The 17,127-nt window shown below is 37.5% G+C and overlaps 1 protein-coding gene across 1 annotated transcript in view; it reads left to right on the forward strand.

Annotated features, from left to right (window-relative positions):
* The window catches only part of TRPM3 (transient receptor potential cation channel subfamily M member 3), a 278,305-nt gene that overhangs the window by 73,924 nt on the left and 187,254 nt on the right, over nt 1-17,127 (forward strand). The window lies entirely within an intron of this gene.

Here is a 17,127-nt window from a genome sequence, read left to right on the forward strand (position 1 = left end):
TTCTTCTAGACTGAGCCTTTAGAGGTGGCCTTTTCACAGCAGAGGGAAAGGCTTTACTAGGATGGAAACTGCAGAAAGGAAGAGATGTCTATTTTGATAGGCTTACTGGGAAGGGGATTGTTCATCAGTTTGTAAGGAGGTATCTCTGGTCTCATAGGTGTAAATAAGACATTAGGCTTAACTGCTTGCTGGTTTATGTTCACCTCTGAATCTATCACCTCTTGTTCTGGTTCCTTTCTTTGAGATTGTATGTTATTTATTATATTCTAAATCAGTTTCCAGTAAAGTATCAAGTGCAAAAATATGACTGAAACTCGACCTTTGTGCAGCACCTGAATTGGGGAAGGACTCAGCCTACTATTCCTGTTGCCTGCCCTTTTCTGCAGTTACACCCAAGAGAAGCCAGCGTAATTTTCATGAAGGTAGAAGTACTGTGAATATGCATATTGTTGACTCTGAACAAAAAATGGTGATGATAAATACAGATTTGTGACAGGCTTGTATTGTGAAAAAGAAAAGCACATTTGTGGAATTCAAAGAAAAATTATCATAATCTTCAAAGGATCAGGCTGTAGATTTCAGACTCTGTCAAGCAGGAGTGTTTACATTCAAGGATTGATGTGAGCAGCTGTACTTGGTACTAAAGAACTGTGATGCCATGAAATGAAGTCTGTCTTTATGTACTTTTGGCTGTATATCTGCCCAGTAAAAACTAGTTACAAGGAATAGCTGATTGCTGATTTTTCAGGAAAAATAACTGACAGTGAACAGGTAATTCTAGACTGTCAAATATCTGCCTGGATATTTTCAGTGCTGGAGTGTGGTGCTGCCCTGCTTTTTTAGCTGTCCTTTTCTGTACACTACTGTGGTGGAGGTACTGTTTCACCTGTGGTGGAATCTCCTCTTGCTCCTTTGGTGAAAATGAAGGGTAATCCAGCCTCTCACTACCACCAATTTCTTGACTGAGAGGGCTGAATTAACTTGCTGAAGTCTCAGCTGTGGTAATCTGCTTCCTCTGGGAGACTGGACACATAATTGTCTCTGCTTTTACATTTTCACAAAGGTCACTGCAGTCTGATTATCTCAAAGCTTTCTGAACTCTCCATCTGTCTGCTTAACTTTTTGATTCACTGAATACTTGATCTAAACCAGAGGCTGTTTTTGAGGTCTGTTTGCTTTAATTTTTTACAAACTCCTGAAACATCTTTAGCCTTGGTGTACCTTTGGCATTTACTCATTTTTCTGTCCTGCTTCTGTATTATCTGTGACTTGACTAGATGTGATATTTGCCTTTGTAGAAGTGTGTCGAAATAGCTTTTGTTTCTGCAACACTCTGTGTGTGTAGCCTGTTAAACTCATTGACTTTCATCTCTGTGCCGTGTGTAGCAGTAGCACATTGTATATTTTAAGTCTCAAGAAGCACTAACCTGGGAAAGAAAACATTGTATGTGACAAACTTTGAACATTATGCCTTAATTTCTCAATGATGGATTATTTTGTTTTTCCAGCACTGGATGAGAGTGTAGAATTAGCTATAGAACTGAAAACAGTATGTGTTTTAAAGCATCTACAATCCTTTTATATAATGTAACAATTTTTGGTACTGTTTTAAGTTCCCAAAGGCCTTTATTCTCCAACCCCCACTCATGTTTCACATGTGCTTAAATGTGCAGGTATATCTCCTTCTGAGTGGCATGTCTTCATGAGATGTTTCTAAATCAACAAAGAAATGATGGAACAGAGAGAACAACATCTAAAAAGGAAGTTAATTATTTTTCTTCCATCTGTTTTTGTGGTGATGAACCAGGAGCAACTAAGTGAAAGATCAGAATGTCCTAGAGCGCAAAAGAACACCCTAAGATTATTATGAGCAGTCTTCTACTGAACCTTTTCAAGTAAAATTTTTTTTTCTTCCTTAAACAACTGAAGATTTTTTATTTTTTTTTTCTCTATAAAAAATTCAGTACTGAAAGGGATAGCAAAGCATGGTGGAAGGAACAAAACTCCAGTTAGTAGAGGTACCGGCATTGAGTCCCGTCAGCTAATAATAAGACAAAACTGCAGAATTGTAACCCCTAGGAAAGTTCCCTGGCCTTATCAACAGTCATATTCTGAAACAGCCCTACAGCAAGAATTATTATGTGAAAGACTATGTTCCTCTAAGGACACATGCCGTTATATAGAAAGAGGATTATGTGATATGATGTCTGTGATAGGATCACATGGTCTAGGAACAACTGAATGTTCAGTCATGGCATCCTGTTCCCTGTCATGTCAGCAAAGAAATAAAACACTGGGTCGCTGGAGATAATTGCTGGTTTATCCTCAAATAGCCAGTAAATAATCAGATGGGTTTTTGGATTACCTTCTCAAAACATGTAGGAAATCATACTGACAAGTTTGCTTAAAGCTGGCCACTAAGGCTTTTCCAAGCATCAATCCTAGTGAAAATCAGTGCTAACTAGATGTGCAGATATGAAGGGGCTCCACTAATTAGGCTGTGACTCCTTCAGTCACCAGCTGGTTTGCGAAGTCAGCCAACTGTTTCCTAAATTGCTGTTCCCCTAAATAGTCAGGAAAGCATTAATTCTTGGAGTAGCTGTTGTTAAACCTTTTTAGGGGGAGGGAATTTCATTTTATTTTTTTACTTTTTGATCAGTGAGTTTGTGTAGAAATAGTAAACATTCATAGCTCTTAAACAGTTTTGTCTGAATGATTTTGACTCAGTGCTCTGCAATCTCTGTGGAACAATTTTATTTAATTTGATTAAAAATTACACCAAATGCCTGCAGCTCCTTCCATGCTGTAGTCAAGAGTCCTTATTACTAAATTACGTACTTTTATATTCATTTTATGTTAATTCTCCTTCTTCCATCCACCACACATCTGCCTCCACTCATTTCTGAGGGGTGGGTTTCAAGAGCATCAGATATTCTTCTTGGAATTTCTCTTGCAGATTTGTGGAATTAAAATCTATATTTTTTTTAAAGCTGACTTTTCTTAATTTCAATTGTACATATTTATGGTACATCACTATTTTAACTCTACAATCTAAGGCGGATTGTTAAATTGAATTTTAATTTTAAAAACTGATCCATTTACAGCTATGAACTTATTCCATCAACAAATTTAGTGAATGTCTACCTCCACAGGATCTGCTGACAGTGCAATTATAAGCCTGCTAATTACTAACTTTTTGTATCTTAAAGGCTTGGAGCTTGGCTTAGTTCCAACTGTTGGCTGCAATATCTGTGTACTCAGTGATGGTTCATTACACTGGTTTTTTCCCTTCCTTAAGGTATTTCTCATTGTTAAAAGAATACATTTAGACTGATGATAGTAAGAATATGATCTTTTATTTTCTATGTATATGTATACAAATCTTGTGTCATACTAATGTGTCTTCTTTGTTTAACACTGAGGAAAAAAAATACACCTGGATAACTTTTAAAAAGCATCTTTTCTTTAGAGCAGTATTCTTTTCATTGATTCTCCATATTCTTGTCTTTGTATTTATACCAAAATAAGAGATCCTTGATGTCTATTATAACATACATGAGTTGTCTTTGAGTTTGGGTTTTTTTTTAATCTTTTCCTTAAAGTTACATCTTAGCTAAGGCTTTTTCTTCACCATTTTTAATTTAGCAAATGGTATCAGACATTTAGTCAGAAATCTAAATAATATGTGACATTAGTAAGATAGTACACAATCCTGTTTAGCCTTGCTCCTGTTGTTATTTTACATTCCCATCCTCCTCTACTTCTTGTATGTGTGCATGGGCTATTTGACCTGCATCTGCAGAGTGGGAAATCTCTTCTTTATAACTGTTCATAAGATTTGTGTTTTGATGGTGAAATGTAAATTTTATGTAATGCCAATATCTAAACATAATAAAAGTCTGCTGGAGTGCATATGAAAAGTAATGTTAGGAAAAAAAAAAAAAAATTTCTTACATTGTGTGTCTTCTGCTTTTATTCCAATTTATTCATTTACCAAAGAGGAAATAATTCTGGTGCTTTTAATACCATGGAACATCCCTAATGAAATTGCTTAGGGCTTTGTGTAAGCAACTGTGCATCTTTAAAAAAACTTTCTTACTGCAATTCATTACCATAAACACACACTTAAGTTCATTCTTCAAATAAATTTGGAGAAGTTACCAGTTTTGTGAACTCTAAAATGTAATTAAAAGTGACCAAAACAGTGCTAAGAAATGGTGCTTGTATTTCATGAGGTCTAGACATTTTAAAGAATGTATACATTTAAAGAATGTATCTCACATACATGGAAAAAAACTAAACAAAATACCCCCAAAAAAAACCCCAAAAAAACAACAACAAACCAAAAAACAAACAAGCACCACAATTACTTTTTGACTAGTCATGGAAATTTCTGTTTATGCTGCTAGTTGTGATCTGTAAATAATCTAGTTCCTTACTCTTATCCTTATTACTTAATATGTATTTTTTTCTTTCTAAAGCAAAATATTGTTTTGAAGACCAGTTCTATAGATGCCACTTTACCTGACTTTTTCTGAGCTTACATCTGTAAATTGCCTTATATTCACCTTTGCATTCCCTCCTCACTCCTTAATCAAAAGACTTAGGTAGTCAGAGAAAATTCTGTCAAACTTCCTCACATATCTTTCCAGTGATTTTATATATGTAATTAATCTCTGAGCATTCAATAATCAGATACCTTTACAAAATCTCCCCCTTTAATTGACGTCATGAGATACAGAGCTGTTCCTCCTTACATAAATGTAACATTCTCATTGGAAATCTACCCATAATCATAAACAGTCCATCTCAGGCACTTTCTCATATCACTGAGAAGGGGCTTCAGATAATCCCCCTCTCTGAAGCATACCCACTTTTTCACTGTGCATTCTGCATTCTCAATTAAGGGGCCTATGATACAAAACTTCTTAACAATATTCAAAACATCCTCTTCTGCAGCCTTTTTACATTAGTTGTAGGGCTCACTTCACTGACCCTGTTTTACTGCTGAAAATAGATTGATGTGCTATTAAAATCAGTTTAATAACTTACATGAACTAATTGTGCATAAGCTGTGCAGCCATTTTAGAACTCTGAAATGGGATAGAGTTAGCATTTGCAAAAAAATATAGCTTTTTCAAGGAAAAACAAAACAAAACAAAAAAACTCAAAACCAAACAAACATACAAATAAAACCGCCTCAACAACAAAACAAACAAACCTGATAATTGTGCACATCTGTAGAGGACAATGAGCTGCACATTCCCATTGCAGTCTTTTATAGGTTATACAACCTCAAACTGGTTGTTCTCTCTGTGCACTCACAGCCACACTCTTCCAAAATTAAAATGTAGATATTAATGTCTAATCAGAATACAGCTTTTATGCATGTGATATTGCTAAAAAATATTCTCTTTAATGATAGTTCATGCTGTCGTTAAAGTGAAACGTTTAAAGAAAGAAATACATACACTGATGTCCTGTCTGATGATTAAGTAAATATTTTTTGAATATAGCACAATTGCCTACTTTCTGGTATTTTATAATAAAATTACCATTGTTTCCTAATAATTATTTTGTAAGAACTAGGGGGCAAGTTTGCATTTTAGATTATTTTGAAGACAGAATTCCACTGTGTTGCAACTAATATTCAAAACCTAAATTTTGTGTGAATGAAATTTAACAAAGGCATTACTCCATAACAGTCTCTTTCACACTCCTACACTTTAGTTCTACAGGAATATTGATAGTTAGATATAGTTGAAAACCTGACAGGAAAGAAATTAAGGGGTTTGTGCAGTTTATTTTTCCATTCCACTACTTGTTGCTGAGCTAGTGAAATTGCAATGAAATATAATTTTAAGAGTTCACCACATTGTAAATTTTGATTAAGGCCACTAGCCATTTATTTGTGACAAACTTTTCCTTTGTTCAAATTATTCCATTTTTAAACAAACATTCTTCTGTTAATATGTCCATGCTCTTAGCATATGAAAAAGCAATGTAGAGAGTTGGAAAACCTTATGAGAGAAGGGAATTTCCATTTTTTTTTTAAGCAATTCAAGTATGGGGAAATGTTCCAGTACCTCAGTGTATTAACAAACATATATTCCACATCCCAGTCAGGGTGAGCTGTGGTGCACACAGAGAGCTTGCAATGCCTGCATACCATTTTGGCCATGCTGAAGCAAGAGTCCTAACTAGGCACCAACTTGTTGGAAGTTCAGACATCACTGGAGATCTGCATGTGGAGTTTGCATGGGGTATCAAGGTGGCAGCAAAGTTAGAGAGGGCATATTTTGAAAATCAGCTGGTTTTTGGCATCTCTGTGCATTCAGAGGAAGCCTACAGGAAGAAGCATATGTGAGACCCGTGTGGTACTGACTGTCCTTGGTGAGCCTAGGAGCTCTGTGTCTGCAGGCAGCTGGCAGGTAAAAAAAGGAAATTATCTGCTGCTAGTGTTACATGAACAAATCCCTTTTAAAATACCATGTAACTACTTCAATGGCTCCTGCTTTCTTCTGTCTAGTAACTTTGTTAACAGGGGAAAGAAGGTGTTGACAGAACATCTCTGCATAGTGCTGGAGATAAATCCAAAAGCAGGAGGCTCTAGACAGCAGCCAGATATCCAGTGGACCAAAGTGGTCCCATGCCTCCTCTCCTAGAAGCTATATTGAACATTCTTCCTAAAAATCAGGCCGGCACTGCTTATTTAAGATGAGAGATCATTATGTGCAAGATGAAGCATACGTCTATTAACTACTCCCAAAGCTATTTCTGTCAAGAATCATAAAATTTCCATATTTCACACATGCTGTTTTTCTTACCAGCCTTAAGAAACTAGTGATACAAAGTCTTCAACTGTAAATAATTAAACACTGGACAATTACAGACTTTTTACACCATATATTTAGAGAATCCCACTTCTGGCTTTATTTGCCCCACAGGATTTTTGTTGTAAAATATACAGTCTTATCACAGAATCATAGAACTATTCAGGTTGGAAAAGACGCTTGGGATCATCAAGTCCAACCATTATCCCTACTCTACAAAATTCTCCCCTAAACCATATCCATCAACACCACATCCAAACGACCCTTAAACACATCCATGGATGGTGGCTCAACCACCTCCCTGGGCAGCCTATTCCAGTGTCTAATCACTCTTTCTGTGATTTTTTTTTTTTCCTTATGTCCAGTCTAAACCTCCCCTGTGGCAGCTTGAAGCCATTTCCTCTTGTTCTGTCACTAGTTACCTGTGAGAAGAGACCAGCACCAACCTCTCTACAATGACCTTTCAGGTAGCTGTAGAGACTAATGAGATCTTCCCTCGGCCTCCTCTTCTTCAAACTAAACATTCCCAGCTCCTTCAAGCATTCTTCATAAGATTTATTCTCTAGGCCCTTGACCATCTTTGTTGCCCTCCCCTGTACTCGCTCCAGCACCTCGATATCTCTCTTGAATTGAGGTGCCCAAAACTGGATGCAGTACTCCAGGTGTGGCCTCACCAGTGCTGAGTACAGAGGCACAGTCGCCTCTCTGCTGCTCACACTATTTCTAATACAAGCCAGGATGCCATTGGCTTTCTTGGCCGCCTGAGCACACTGCTGGCTCATATTCAGCCCCTTGTCCATTAGAACCCCCAGGTCCTTTTCTGCCAGACACTTTCCAGCCACACTTCCCCCAGCCTGTAGGGTTGCCTGGGGTTGTTGTGGCCCAAGTGACCCGGCACTTGGCCTTGTTGAAGCCCAGACCATTTACATTAGCCCAACAATCTAATCTATCCAAGTCTCTCTGTAGACCCTCCCTGTCCTCATGCAGATCAACACTCCTGCCTAACTTGGTGTCATCTGCAAACTTACTGATGATATACTCTGTGTCCTTATCAAGATCATCAATAAATATGTTAAACAGAAATGGTCCCAACACTGAGCCCTGAGGAACACCACTTGTGACTGGCCACCAGCTGGATTTGACTCCATTGACCACCAGTCTTTGGGCCTGACTGTCCAGCCAGTGCTTGATCCAACAGATCGTGTGCTCATCCAGGCCATGAGCACCCAGGTTTTTTATGAGAGTTCTATGGGCAACTATGTCAAATGCTTCCTCTATCTTCAGTCTTCATCTATAACTCTGATTTCTGTTCTTGAGTACTTAATAAAATTTCTCTGTTCCTGTTAAACATCATAGTGAACATTTTTTTCTTAATTTATCCTGCATTCCTGGGTAGAAATCCAGATAAAAGTGGCAGCTCTATTATGCATCAGGGTAATGAAACTTTCCATGATGTTTTGATGAAATATCAAACCTAACACTTGGTTTAAGTCTTTGGGATGTTAAATTTTTGGCTCAGCTAGCATAAACAATCAAAGGCTTTGTGGCTTTTCCTTACTGTGCCACCTGAGAAGGGACATGAGGCTGGAAATGAAGAGAGAAAGGAAGCTGAAAAATTGTAAAAAAATGTGAAAGAATATTCTTCTTGGAATATACTTTTATAACATGCACAAAATAAATGGTCTTCATACAATTTAAAATAATCACTCCACATGCTTGTGTACATGAAAATAAATCCATGAAGCCTACAGGTCTTCCAAAGCAGAAAACAGAAGAAGCTAACAAAGCCAAACTTTTAGTTTAGTTGAGGAAAGAGAAGAGCAGGAAATAGTATTCCAGTTCTTCAGCAGAGTTTGCATTGCTTCTGAGATCTCCATGACTGTGAATCCACAGGTCCTTCCTGTGGCCCAGTGAGAGGTGGGCTACCATACACTGACAACTCTGTTTCCTTTCTTGATGTCATTTGTAAGCTTTGGATCCTTCCCTCTTAACCTCCAACATGCTCAGGTAGACATATTATACAGCATATACAGTTATATTCTCTAGCAAATAGCTTATCTACACTTCACTATTCATTAACTTCAGCTGTTAAAAATAAGGACTTTAAATGAAATTTGCCAGGATAGTTACTGCACAAGAGCACTTTGGAAAACTATAAGCTATGGTATAGAAAATAGTTTAAATTATTAATTTTGAATGCCATGTGAAATACAGATCAGTAAAGATTATCAAACTTCCAAAAACCTGACAAATAAGCAATATTAACAAATATCCAACATACATCAGTCATTGAGAATTTGGGGATTGTAAATGAACATATTTAACAGTGCTATTTACAATATACCCAGGAGAAATCAATGCAGCAGAGTTTAAAAAGAGCTGCTATAGCAGACATTTATTGATATAGTACAGGTGTAAGTGGGATGCACTTAGAGACAAATGGAATAGACCATACCACACTGAAGATAAGAAATTGTTAGTGCTTTTACCACAACACTCTAAACTTAATTCAAAAGGTGTTTATTTAGACCATCTGAGGCAGCTGGTAATTATGTATATTTAATATTTAATTGTAAATGAAGTCTTTTGTGTGTAGGAATTAAACACGTTACCACATCCCCAAGCAGTTTGCAAAGGATGTAGTATGTATAATATTAATGAAAAATGAACATTAAAGATGTAGCTTTCCTGGTGATAAGCGTACTTTTAAGAAAAACTATATTTCAACTTTTATAGAAGGAAAGAGGAAAGTTATAAACAAACAAAAAAAAAAAAGGAGAAAAAGAAAAGCAAATAAAAACCCCACAAAGAAAATCTTTATCAAAAGTAGTGGTTTCCCTCCATAATTCCTATTTTTTTCCAAGATTTGGAGATACAGTTACTTGTCTAGGAGCACTTAACTAATTTAATTATTAAATTGTGCTCATACACTTCATAGTGTAATGTCTTGTAGTGAATAAGCACTGGGAAGTGTTTCACAGCATACTGCATTGGATTTGCATTGGATACTGCATTGAATTAAGTTGATGAAAATTAATTCAAATGAAAGCATAGACAATTTAATTTTAAAATATTCTAAAACCAAGGTTTGCATTGATCACTCTTTTTTTTTTTTTCTTTTTTTTTCTTTTTTTCTTTTTTCTCCTTAGCAGAATAAAAGTGAAACCCGGTCTTTGGTCAGGGAAATTTTTCCACTAGACTTGAGATTAAATATGTCATGCAAAGCAAAGCAAAGGCTGAGGCCAGCCTGCTTGCTTGTCTGCTGGTTAGATCATTTATTCAGGATGTCGGAAAGAGAGCTCAGCATTGTTTCAGTTTGTCCAAATAATAAAGTACTTCTTGGAGTCAGAAGAAATGCTGGTGGCCCATTAGTGTCACCCTTGAAAACTGTTCAAACTTTCAGAAAACCAAGAATTTGATGATGATGATGATGATAGGGTTTGCTGTTACTACTACTACTACTACTACTACTACTACTACTACTACTACTATTTCATCATAATTATCATTATCATTATCTGTTTCAACAGGTCAAATTTTGTAGAAACAGAGAAGCAGATGCATTTGTTCTTCAGCACATTTTATTTGAGGGATAGAGATGAGGGAACTTTTTCCTAAAATTTAATCCTACTTTACAACCATGACTAACAAAGTACTAAATGCAATGGGCAAAAGGAAAAATATTGGACTGCTGATGAAAGCACTCTCTGAGCATTAGCAGCACTGGATGTCCATTTCTACATCAGCATGTGTTTGAACATGTGAGGACTCATGTCAGCCAGACACGATGGAAAAATGCTGCATCTGAGCATGCTGGTGGCTGACAGTCCTTCTGTGGAAGGTGGGAAATGTAATTCACCAAATTTGCCTGCAGCCTACATTTCCTTTTTTAGTACATATCCTGAAAAAAAACACTTTTGCTAGAGAATAATATTAATAATTCTTCAATATCTATTTTTATCTACTACCATCTGTGCTTTTTCATTTGTTTTGGGAAGTCTTTCTTTTAGGCATCATAACCCTTCATTCTGTCAAGATTGTGTTGATCACACTAATTATTTTATGGCCTATTTTTTCCTTTATCAGTGTTTTAAAGTATATATTAATATATATTTTGCTTGACATAAATGAAGTCACCATAGGGATATATACAGTGAATTGAAAATTTTTGTAATTACAGAAGTAGTTTATAATATCCCAATTCAAAATTATCATAGCTCTATGTTAGCCAAGGAATTAGCTGAATCGTTAGTTATTGATTAACTGATGCTAAAAATCACAGCTAACTAGTGGCTCAGTACAGAATGATGCTATGTTAGGTTTTCTTACGTGTAATCCCCCTTGTATCAAAAGACTAAACAGATTTGAGTGTCTTATACCAAGATATACTCAATTTAATTAGAGTTCAACTCAGTGAAAATTAAAAAAAAAAAAAAAGTAAAATTCAAAACTTAATATATTTTTCTTCATATTGTGTATTTTATGTGTATACATTTATATATTTTGCACAGTGTTATACATAAGTCTAGGAGTCTGTCTACTGCCTTTAGTTTTGCAGTCTTGTCTCAGATTCATGAGCAGTATAGCAGGGTTTTAGATTTCAAGGTCTGGATTTCTTCCATTGAGTCACAATAGCAATGATATGACAAATTGCATATATCTGCAAACTGCAAAAGCAATTGGTGGTCTTACTAACTCAATTGCAACTTTTTTTTCAAATTATTTCCTTTATAGGGTAATTCTGGTTTGTAAGCAGTTTCCACTTTGTCTTGTAGAAGTCTTTACTGAATAAGTTAATTTTGTTCTGACCTTATTTTTTAAATTAAATTTTTTAATTTTATTTGTCAGAAAAAAAAAACCCAGCACATTTCCCTTCAATTTTTTCAAGGTTTCCACACAGGTGACATACTTTCTGACAAATGAGTGTTATAACTACCTATACTTCTTAGTCAGAAATATTGATCTACTTATTTCTCCTGCGCTATACCTTCATGTGGAGGGAATTTCATCATACAGGTTTCACACATACATTCATTTCTCACTAAGAAATTTAATCTGCATTTTTCTGTTTCTGTGTAACTCTGTCTGTGCTATGTACAGCAGAAGTTGCCACATGGGGTTGTCCAAAGAACTACTCTTTTAGTTACTCTTTTAATGGGAGTGTCTTCCATTACCCCTACTTCTGGCAAAACTGCTGGTTCACTTGCCCAATCTAGAAAAGCCTGAGCTCCTTACAACACAAAACCATGCATCTGAAACTAGTGTGATAGAGCATCTCTCCTTCTTAACTGGTAGGTTATATAGAGGGCTGTGGGCACCTGTCTCCCAGTCAACGCGTTTGCAGATAGAGTCGTGTGTTCTAGCAAAGATGTCTTCCCACCTGGATATAAAAAGTCTTCTTTCCTATTTCCATATAAAAGTTTTTGTCGCTATCTTAACACTTCAAAGTATAAATCCTTAAGAGTTTATGCAAATTCTGGAATACATTTTCATTTAAAAAAAAAAAAAGAACCAAACAACAAACAAAACAACAAAATAAAATTTAAAAAAAATGCATTAGCATTAGACATGGTGACTTGACCTTGGGTGGATGCCACTTGCACACCAAGCTGCTTTGTCACACCCCCTCCTTAGTTGGACAGGCAAGGAAAGATATAATGAAAGCCTCATGGGTCAAGATAAGACAAGGAGATCAATCAGCAAATACCATCATGGTCAAAACAGACTTGACTTGGGGAAATTGACTGAATTTATTACCAATTAAATCAGAATAGGCTAATGAGAAATAAAAGCAATTTTAAAAACACATCTTGCCTTCCTTCCCTTCTTCCTGGGCTCAACTTCATCCCAGACTTTTCTACCTCCTCTCTGCCAGCAGTGCAGTGGGATGGAGGAATGGGAGTTGTTTTCAGTTCAACACATGTTGTCTCTGCCACTTTTTCCTCCTCAGTGGGGAAGACTGTGAGGAGCATGGGCCTCCCACAGGGTCACAAATCCTGCCAGCAAACCTGCTCCAACCTGGGCTCCTCTCCACAGGGCCACAGGTCCTGCCAGCAGCCTGCTGCAGCACAGTCTCTCCACAGGGTCACAGCCTCCTACTGGTGCATCCACTTGCTCCAGTGTGGGTTCCTCTGTGGTCTGCAGGACAGCCTGCCTTGCCATGGTCTTCACAATGATCTGCAGGGGAATCTCTGCTCCAGCACTTGGAACACCTTCTCCCCCTCCTTCTTCACTGCCCTTAGTGTCTGTGGGACTGTTTCTCTCACATATTCTCTCCCCCCTCCCCCAGCTGCTGTTGCAAAGCAGATTTTTTACTCCTTCTTAGACACATGATCCCAGAGGTTCTACCGCTGTTGCTGATGTGCTCAGCCATGGCCAGTGGTGGGTTTCTCTTGGAACCAGCTGGAGTTGTCTCTGTTGGATATGGGAGAAGCTTCTGGCATCTTCTCACATAAGTCACCCCTGTAGCCCCCACACTACCTCACCATGCAAGCCCAATAGAGTACTGCTGGATTATTTTGTTTTCCCAAATACTGATCACTACTACAGTGCTTAGTTTATGTTTGGACATGATATAGTTTGTTGTTCATATGGAATTAAAATTGAAAATTCTGAACTGAAAACATTTCTGTTAAGCTTTGCTATTGCAGCTGCCCTAGGAATTACTTTCTTGGATGAAGTCAGAACTTTTCTCTGTGTGTAGTAGTATAGGAAAGCTCAAAATCAGTAATTTTTGTGCAAGCATGAAAACCTTTGTAAAATTTTAATGCAGTAATAGTTCTTGGCAAATTTTGAAAATGAGTTATATACCTGGTTCTGTAGAGGAATGCTAGATCAACAAATTATCATTTCATCAGAGAAACAGGTGTAGCTGAGAGATGGGTTGTGTAGAAAGGTTTGAAAAAGGACCAGGGAGCTTTTATGTTGGTTAGATTACAAGGGAGAACACTGAAAGCAAAGGAAGATCTGTACTGGTTGTCAGGAGGTAGACAGACCTCTTTTTCTTTTCAGAAAAAAATTGTGTCATACTATTTAACACTCTTCACTAAGAGCCTTCCCAGGAAAAGATAATCTATGCAAGATGTTACATCCTATACAAAGAGGAACGTAGGTTGCAAGTGATGCATCATTTAAAAAAATCACCAACTAGTAGCATAGAACTGTCTTAGATGCTTAGTATGCTTGAATAAGTTCAGGAAGCAAGAGTATTGTTCAGCTAACATATGTGGGGTAAACCAAACCCTCTCAAGGCTGTAGAATTGTGTTTTAACTTACCATCCTCAGTGTATTTTCTTTGCAAATTATGTATCTTATTACTCTGCAGAAAAGTACTTCTAGCATTAAAAAAATTTGCAGGCCAAATAAGCACTTTTACCTGAAGAAGTATAAGCATGTGTTATACTCCAGTTGTAGCAGCTGGCCTACGGATATTTTAAGAGAAAGTATTAGAAAGGTAACACCTTGATCAGTGGTCGCACACCCTTCAAGAGGTATTCAGGTTTTGGCCGAATTCTTTTTTGTGCTGGAATCTCTGCTGCAGTGGAAATCCGTACTGACAGTTTCATTTAATTGGAAGTGGTCTTCTGATTATTTAGGAGAATGTACTGGGAGCTAGGCAGATGTAGAAGAAATGCAGAAGATAAAAACAAAACAAAACAAAACAAAACACAAAAAACGCCCACAGACAACAAAACACCAACAAACAAACAAAAAACAACAACAACAGAAAGCCGCTAAGAGAAATACGTAATTCTTCAGATAGTTCACAAAAGCAGACATAGCCAAGATTGCCAAGATTCTGTAACTCAGTCTTCCTTTTGTTGGCAAAAGATTTCAGTTACTTAGAATTCACCAACTTGTGAATCAGCATTTCCCTTTTTATACTATTTTGTGGTAAGCCGCCTTTCAATTTTAGCATCTGAAAGTGGTGTCTGAGAGTAATTTTTATCTGTCTTTTGTTAAGGTGGAGTTGAAATTCCTTTTAGATCAAACAGTACCTAGAACTGGAATACGTTTATTGGAACGCTCCTACAGAAAATCTGCTTAGTGTCGTCATCATTATGTACTAGCATACACATAGCAGTAGCACACCAGAACGCTACAGTTTCTGGGCCTGGTACTGAGTTTCTTTTTTTATGTTACCGAGATGAGAGCTCAATGCATTAAGTGCCTTGCCAGGACTGAACCCTTTCATTGATTGCTATACAATGTAGGTAGTGATTCAGTTAGCAAAAAAGCTAACAATATTTTCTCATGCCACACGTTACAAAACATGCAGATTTCCTTTTAGCTAGTATTGAGTTAATTAAAACTATGTTGATTTAGTTGTGTGCTAGAAAACTGACAAAACAGGATAACCATAGTGAAATGAAGCAAGATACAATTTAAAGTAATCCATGTAAGATGGCTTTGTATGAAAGAGAATTTGTTTATCTGGCTTAGCCTTTTGCTGTGCTATCTCACTAGGCAAAACCAATGTCCAGACTGAAGCTTAAGAATATAAACTACTGTACATGTTTGTTGTGCTCTGTGCAAGAGTTCATCTGAGCAAAGGAAAATAAATGCTTTGAGAAATATTTTTTAAAACTCAAACTGCTTCTTCTCCTCAAGCTTCGTTTAAAGTCTATTGAAATCCTAAAAATAATCACATTGGCTTAAATTGCTTTAATTCCTGCCTTTACAGGTCAGGTAGTTTGGTACACACGGAAAATCAACAGCACTTAGCCTGTGTTTTGAGTAGTCCTTCCATAAAACATTAACTATAAAAATCCTCCTGTGGTGACAGAGAAGCTTTAGCTGCAAAGCTGGCTTTACAATATAACAGAGGATGCTGGACCATGAAATGAAGTAAAGAACAGCTTTGGTGTATAAGGAACTGTCTTAACATGGTGCTGGAGCTGAATATCTCATGTGGTTCAAACGTGGGCTCATAATAGGCGCTTTGTAAAGTTTGCAAAACTGATTAAAAATTGAATGAATGCAGTAAAAAAATCACCTGTTCTGCTTCCTGCAAAAGCAGAAGCACCTCTGCCTTGAGTCTAACTTGATTATTAGACATCTCTTATAAACATCTACAGTGCTTGAGTCATGTTAAAGAGCTAAGGCTTCTTTTATCAGTCTGCAATGGTAGGCTGAGATGTAGGGCATATTCTATGCTGTTATTATTAGGACTTTCAAATAATTCTGACATATACAGTCATAATGTATTTTCTTTGATCATCTACAGCATTTGGTAATCTGCTCTAGTGTAACACTTTATTTTTCTTCTTTTTTCTTTTCCAAACTTTCCTCTAGCAATTTTCCTCCTTGTCCTGGTTTGAGCCGGGATAAAGCAAATTTTCCTTTTTACTGATTTTTTTTTTCTTCCGTGAGCTTTCTTTTAACTACCAACATTCTGTTCTAGCTGGGCTGATAAGACATGGGAATGTTTTTCTAACTGCTGGGGCTTCAAGGTTGCACCTTCACTCTGCCAGCTCAAACACTACGGGAAGATCTATGACCCCCCCTTAGGAGGCTGAGTCTGACAGACAGCAAAACTGGCCAGAGATATTCCATTCCATATATCTACGTAAGCTCAGAGGAAGGTCAGAGATCACAGAAGACAACTTCCTTCCTGCTTCTTCTTCTTCCCTTCTCTTCCATCCATGGCCAGCGTCCAGGGAGGACTTCGTCCATCCAGCACCGTCGACCCCCGGGCTCGAGCTCTCCTGACCCTTGTAACTTTCCACTTTCTCCAGCAGCAGCTCTGGGATTTTTTGGGACTGTTCACAGCTCAGGAGATGCTGTGGGAGTTGCTGGGGCGGGGGGAAGCAAGAGGTTTTTGCACATACCTGAACATATCTGTATATAATTGTATATATTTTCTTCTATCATTAAAGCTGTGTAGTTTAGTTTTAAATCCAGCCAAGACTCTCTCTTTTTCTCTCTCTCCTTCCCTACCTGGGTGGGAGGGGGAGGGGATCGAGAACACTGTTGTCGAACCCAAGTTAAATGGTGACAACCCGCACTGAGGGCAAGGGAATTCTTCCTTGGTTGCTCCGATGCTTTGATAGTGGTGCTGAAACCTACAACATGGACGAGAAAGAAGCCAAGCAGTTGGGATCCCTGGCCAGAGATGCTGGTGTTGACAGAGCACTTAGTAGTAAGATGGGAACTACCACCCTGTGGGACTGACTTCTGTCAGCTGTGAGAGAGAGATACCCCCACAAGGGTGACATCGAATGGCGCCGAAGCAGAACACCCACTCTTGAGAAAGCCATTACATACTTGAGAAAGATAGCTGAGCGAGACGGGT

This window comes from Apus apus, chromosome Z, assembly GCF_020740795.1.
Source record: "Apus apus isolate bApuApu2 chromosome Z, bApuApu2.pri.cur, whole genome shotgun sequence".
Lineage (NCBI taxonomy): Eukaryota > Metazoa > Chordata > Aves > Apodiformes > Apodidae > Apus > Apus apus.